General features: G+C 40.1%; 1 protein-coding gene across 9 annotated transcripts in view; it reads left to right on the forward strand.

Annotated features, from left to right (window-relative positions):
• Window positions 1-7195, forward strand: part of arvcfb (ARVCF delta catenin family member b) — a 242479-nt gene that overhangs the window by 53204 nt on the left and 182080 nt on the right. For all 9 annotated transcript variants that reach the window (XM_005747739.1, XM_013914544.1, XM_005747742.1 and 6 more), the window contains exon 2: window positions 1964-2048. The gene's annotated coding sequence lies outside the window, so the exon portion shown is untranslated. The remainder of the gene's footprint in view (window positions 1-1963; window positions 2049-7195) is intronic.

Below are 7195 nucleotides of genomic sequence, written 5' to 3' on the forward strand. Positions count from 1 at the left end.
TGTTTATTATGACTTTGTAGAAGTTCAAAGACAGGATCTAAATGAGAAGAGCAGAAGCACGCTGGCTAATTTACTGTAACATTCCAGTAATCTGCACAGAAGTGGAAGGCTGAGCAAATTAAAGAGCTTAGAGTGAGAGGAGACTAGAAGGGGAAGGATGGAGAGGTATGTCAGGTTCCCAGCTGCATCCTCCTCTGTGTCAGCATCTTGTCACGGTCTGACCCCTCTGACCAAACAGACATGAGCCTCACCACTCCATGCCGCTGTCTGTCTCCCTCTTATACCCACTGTGTGCTTCTAACACAAAGGTGCTTCAGCAGCCTTCCTGTTGAGACTAGTGGGAGAGTGGCAGGCATTATTGATTGAATATTTTAAATCTGATACCTGCAGATCAACACTGACATTCTGTCTCTTTTCTTTGCACCACTAGGAGACATGTTGATATTATTACTGTTGCATATCTGACCAGGGAAACTGACTAGAAGGACTTTAATCAGCAGCTTCTGGATATGAGCCAACAGATGTGAGATTTGGGTGGGGTGTCACTTTGAAATGAAATATTGCAGCATTGGGAGGTACATACAAAAAATGATTATGTGTCAGGCTACATTCAGGACTGCATGTAAATGAAAAATGCAAGTGAGCAGTATTTCACCCTTTTGATGCATAAGGCAAAAACCTTATTATGACTCGGTTGATAAAAATGCACAGAGAGCTACAGTTGCACATTGATCTCTGAGTGGAGCCCAACCAAATGCCATGACATGTCGTTCTCATATCATTATATCAGCCAATGTTCTTCTGATGCAACTATGGAAATGCAGATAGAGATATCTGTGAAGGTCCAATCTGAGGTGACCAATACTGCCATGGGAAAAAGAAAGCTCACAGGAAAAACCAAGTGCAATCCATGACTCAGTTTTCCAGTTCTACCTTTAGAAACAATAACTTGAAGTAGTATGACTTTATCAGCCTTGATTAAATCATTGCGAATGAACTTTAGCTCACTCTTCTTTACAGCACCGACTCACTTCATTGAGGTTTGTGGTTATTCATTTATGCATCATTGTCCTGTTGTAAGACCCAGTTTTGGGCAAGCAAATCTCTGCTTTGGTCTTGTCTGTCCAACGGACTGTGTTCCAGAAGTTGGATGATTTGTTTAGGTGCAGCATTACAAAATTAAGCTGTGCTGCCATGTTTGCTTTAAAGAGAATATGTTCTCTCTTGGCAACTCTTCCAAACCAGCCATATTTGTTCTGTCTTTTTCTAATTGTACCATTATACACAACTTTTACCTAATGCTTGTAGAGTCTGAGATTCGGTTTTTTGTTTTTCTGGGGCTGAATTAGCTGGGAATTTCACTCCTGGGAGATTAGAATGTTTTGCACCTGTGAATAAATTTCTTGCTATAGAGTGATGGACTTCAAAATGTTTGGAGGTGGCGTCATATCACTTTCTAGATTGATGGACAGCAATAATTGCTTCTCTCAGATCATTGCTGATGTCTTTGGCATCTGTCTTTGGCTTGGTGTTAACACACGCCTAAATGATCCAGACTACAAACGTTCAAAACGTCTGCCTTTGTAGAGTTTACCATCTGTCTTTGACTGCATAGAGTCATGTGAGGACTTTGTTTTACACATGACTGTACAATCTCTATATGATAGATGATAGAATGATAGATATCCCTTTTCTTGACTGTACAGCAGTTCCTTGTTCTAGTTCTTGCAGTAATTTAAGTCATGAAATATTCTCCGCAGTAACTGTGGCTTATCAACCACAATATCTAAGATATTAAGAAGAAGTCTTTGCTTGGAAACATACCCATGCTTTTTATGGGTTTATATATAGATGCAATCTGTCCCCATTTAGGTGAAACCATATTTTTGGATTTATTCTTGTAAATTCATCCTCTTTGTCTAGTCCTCAAACAATTCTGAAATGTCTTTAATCTGTTTTTCAGGTACAGCAGCCCAAGAGTTGTGACTCTGCTCTGATAAATGTCAGCCTGCTCTGATATTTGTATGGGTCTATCGCCACAGCCAAAGGTGAGTTCATGCTATTGGCAATCCAGTTGTAATATATGTTGTTGTCAGAGGTTTCAACAGGTGCAGCACACGTTATGAGACAGTGTTAAAGTGCATCTGCAGAATCAAAGAAGCAGTTTATGTAGCTAATTTAAAGTTTGGGTCATCCAAGTTGTTGACACTTCTTTTGTCTGCCAGGTCTGTAGGGCTGCACTTTTATACAGGAACAGACAAAATTTCTCTTCTTACATATATCTTAGTTAGCTTTCTTGAATTCATCCTAGGAAAATGCTACAAGTACTCCATTTGACAGCCTTTTTTGAGTATTCTAACGTACTGATGTTCTTGTTTCAGATAGATACAGTAATGCCTTGTTGGCAGTTGACAAATAATTAAGGCCTTGGTGTTGGTTTCCTAGGAGCTGTAAACTGAAGTTGAACCTATTTGTGGAAGTTAAGATCCCCTTCCCCCCCAAAAAAAGAAGTGAAGAGAAAAACATTGGTCAGACTTTCTTTGCTAACTCTGAAAAGAGGACTCTGTTTAGTCGCTGATTTACTCGAACACTGAGTAGCAACCGTCTGTTGTTCCATTTTGATACTGTGGTTAATCTTGCTTCTGGCAGCTGAAACGGGGCATTTGTGTAGTGTGAATGAATACAAAGTATATCCCAAGTCCAGGTCATGTTTTGTTTCTGTCTTGATCTTGTACTTCTTTTTTAATGGGATTGAGCTATTGCACTGGCTGTTCTTGGGGGAGCAGTACATCACCGGAGCTGTGTTTGCCCACCTCAACTAGGAGTTTTATCCTGGCTTCAGATGAGAGACCAGCTTTAAGACCTGACAAGAAGAAGATATAAAGACTAGCCAAAAACAAAATTACGCAAAATCGTAAAGTCAACCAGGCTCCGGCATCCGGTATTGAAAGCACTGGCAGGGGATTTTAAGCCACCTCCACTGCCCCCTGGGGCTATGGTTCTGCCTCAATTGGTACCTTTTCTACTATTCCCCTGAGAGGCAGGAACAGACTGCTGGGAGAGAACCACTCAATGATACCTCAGTATCATATCTTTTTAGAATTCCTGCAGACGGGCGACGTGTTTATTTTTCTGATTTAATGTTTCATTTTTGTCCCTCTCTTTAAGTGCTAAAAACCTTTTCCTTTATTATTCATGCAGGTGGTAATAAGTGACCATCTGTGGACCCACTGTTTATCGCAGATTGGTTTCAAAAGAGGTGAAATCAGGGACACACACTCAGTTGCTCATTAAGCACCCTGCAGTTCATGCACTTCTTTTTTTATAGTTGCATAGCAACTAAAATAATCAAGTGCACCTTGTGCCGTTTAATCTCTTATTCTTGTTTGTTACTGGCAGCCGACACGAAACTTCTCATTTGTGTTTATGGACCGCGGGACAAAAACTGATGCAGTGAGATTTTCTTTGTAAATAACAAGTTCAGTGTGACCTTTCTCAGTAAAACTAAAGCATTTGGTCTTCAGTTATAAATAATGTCCACCTCAGCCCTTGCCATACCTGCAGAGGATGTCAGCGTACAACAGGTTCACCATGTAAAACGTGCAGAATAAATGCAGGGCTGAGAAGGTTAAGTGGACTGACATAAGGTCAGTGTAGTTATCTGTCTGTAAGACCCATTTTCATATCAAGGTCATTTTATCCTGAAGTCCTTGGCTCCTCAAAATGGCATCGGTTTAATTAATTCTCTGGAGCTTCACTAAGAAAGACCATTTTAGTAGTAAAGGACCACATATTAATCTGCTGGCACGGGGCCAATTACGGTACCCTGTCACTGTTCGTGTATGGCTTGTGTGGACTAATTGACTTGTCCAGACCTGAGCTCTGTGATTTAAACTTTGGTGTATGGCAGAAAAGTGGGACTATAATAATGTAATGATAATGCGGTAATGTTAATACTGTAATGGTAATCGCATAATGTGTAATTTTTTGAATTTGTGGTGAAGAGTGCTGAAGAGCATTTTCATTTGCGGTCTGTAGAGTCTCTGCAACTATATAAATGTTGTTGTATCACAAGCAGGTAGGTGCTACTGTTTCATGTAGCACTGCCTCTTCATCAAAGTTTTACACACTCCCAAAGCGTAACATATTAAGCTATGTGACCAATCGTTGGTAACCCAACACGTTTCTAAGTTACGCGTTCGGATAAAGGAGGAAACATGAGAACCGTTTGGACTCAATCTACACATGTACATTTATTTTACGTTCTCATCATGAATCGCTTTGGAAAACACTATCTAACGTGATTAAGGTTGTGGTTAGGGTTAGGATTAAGGTTAGGGTTAAGGCTGGAATACACAGCTGGAATGTGTGTTACCACCAGGAACGTCATTCTACTGGATTTCATCCACAATCCGGAGCATACCATACGAACACCGTTACCTTTTGCGTTCTCAGAGTGTTTAGAGTGTTTTAGTCATTTATCACCTTCTCAGGTGTTTCTCATTTTCTTTGAAACATATACTTGCTAACTAAATATTTGAAGAGGTCTGACTATGGGCCAAATAAACAGGCAACTTCATTGGATCTTGAGCTTTGGGAATTTAGTTATTTCTATATGTGGGACTCCAGGATTAATTGAAAATTTTGAAAACAAAATCACTGTATCCCTGAATATGCATGACCATGTCAATGTTTCTACTACAAAGTGCAACAGTTGAAACCCCTGTTAAATCACAAATCTACAGAATTGATAATCAAATTTTTTGGGGAAATCCGAGTTCAGTGAGACAAGCCACACCCGGGCCTGATTACTGTCAGACCCGTTGAATCAATGAATCACTTAAATTGAACTTGTCTGACGAGGTGGCGTAGGCTTAACGATCCCAAAAAGCATCACATCGTGCCACAAACTAAAGAAATTTAAGAACAGCTGAGAAACAAAGTCATTCGTCTTGAGGGTGGCTGTCACTCGTTAGGAAGAGCAGGTCATCTACTAATCAGATGGTTGGTAGTTCAATCTCCAGTCTCCAAAGTATCCTTGGCCAAGATACTAAACCCTGAGTGGCTTTTCTTTTTGAGACCAATTTCAGTCAGCAACTGCTGGTCGATGAGTTGGGAATTCCAAATTTTCCCACTAAACCTGTGAATACCAGATGGTGTCTGATGAGTCTTTAGGCCTGTGTGACTATGGCTTAATGTGTATATTGTTTATGTTGCCCCTGGAGATGATTTAAATTGCTTATATACTGCTTGGTTAGCTTTATGTATACTAGTACAGCATAGTAACTAAAAATAGGTGGCTGGGAGAGAGAATAAGCCTCACAAATACCTGTCCAATCAGTGCAGAGTCAAAGGGTTCCTTCTCTTTTAGTGGTATCTGGCGGAGCTAAGTATTGAGCTTAAAAGCCATGCTTATGGCAGACATTATAAGTTGGCTCAGCTCTGTCCTGCAATTCAGCAACTGTTTCAACAAAGTTTTGAAGATTCTTTTTTTGACAGTGCTGTTGAATGTGCAGAGGAGGACTTTTAATAAGACAGCATCAGCCAGCAGTCACACAGCCCATCTCTAAGGACCAACAGGCCCACAGCCTGAACTCAACAGCTTTCTGTCTCTCCCCCACCCCCCCATCTTTTTGCCTCTTTCACACTGACACCTTTGAGAATCTGGTGTTTTGTTTTTATCTGAAGGAAGAGCAACTGCTGGCCCATAGGCCAGTATTCCCAGTATGCTCAGTTTTCCAACGAATTGAGATAGAGGAGTATTTATTAGAGGTAATCGTGCTTTTTATGAAACCCACTCTCACGTTTATTTGTGCTTCTTTCACATTAGATTTCTTTTTTACATGATTAATCAGAACAATTGCTCAAGAGAACTGCTAGCCCAAGTGACACTTAGGCCATGTTGTTACTGAAATGATTTCTTGACATCCTCTCCCCTCCGCTTCAGGAAGCGTTCAAATAATGTTTATTGCACACTTTGATTCATTCAATGCCAGAACTAGACTGAAGCCACTGTTAATCATTTTATGCACTGGAGGCACATTAATGGTCTGACGAAAGATGACTTTAATAAGTTAATGTACGGCAAGTGAGAAGAGCTTTTTATGACTGGATCTGGCACCATGAATTGGTTGAGACAGAGCGCGAAATGGGTTTTCAGCCATGCAGTCAACTCGAGTCCACAGCTGAATGTGCAATCTTTTTAGGAAATTACAGGTTGTAATGATAAAGCCTTCACGTCTGCATTTACCACAGTAATGAGGCTGACCATACTCATAACATTTCCAACATTTCAGCTGCAGCAGAGAACTTGACGGTGAAAAAAACAAGAGGTTTTTCAGGCTTCTTAGATTGTATGTTTGACTTGAACAAAATTAGTGTGGTGCTGAAGATATGGATGGTGTGTAGAGCTCATATTTGCAGAATCCCAAAATATGAATGTGGTGGGGTTTAGCTGGAGCCAAAATTTCTGTGTATCTACTGCATATTCAACCTGATGCTATTTATTATATTCCCATTCTGTCACTGCAGCACATTAATAACACTGTGGAAATACCTTGGGACCAACTGCTCCATTTTAGTCGGTTTGTATAGCACTTTCGCTAATAATTACATCTTCCAGAGCAGTCCAGAGAGAACATGCACTTATCTCCAGTGGGCTGCTTCTTGGGTGACAATTGTGGGTGTTTTATTAAATGGTCACAAATTATAGTGCCACCCCAGGAGGGCTGCTGTCTTTAGTTTCCTCTGTGATATTGTTATGGAAAACTTTAGTCTGCTGGCAAAAAGGTCACAATAAAGCCCGTCTGTGTTAAAATCTCTTCTCTAGTCATGGTTTTACCTATCTGAATTAAATGCCATAATGTCTGCATGCTAGAACAAAATGTTTACCACCTTATTGTAATTTGTTAGCATGCTAACACACTCCACTTGTTTTCAGGGAACGTACATGAAGTGAACATGTCTCCCTAATGACAGTGCATTTACAATATGAGCCTTTACTTTTAATTCTATGGTACTTTTGTGGTACGTTACTGTAGTTTTATCCTTGAACTTTTGGTAACAGAGATAACATCTCTTAAAGGTTTGTTTAACAGTTTTAAATTCACTAGTGATCAGCTCCCTAGCATTAAACAGAGAAGCTGGTGATGTATATTAATATTAGCATTCATGCATGTCCTTTCAACACCTTAAG

Source organism: Pundamilia nyererei, unplaced genomic scaffold, assembly GCF_000239375.1.
Source record: "Pundamilia nyererei isolate P.nyererei 1_Seehausen unplaced genomic scaffold, PunNye1.0 scaffold00203, whole genome shotgun sequence".
Taxonomy (NCBI): domain Eukaryota; kingdom Metazoa; phylum Chordata; class Actinopteri; order Cichliformes; family Cichlidae; genus Pundamilia; species Pundamilia nyererei.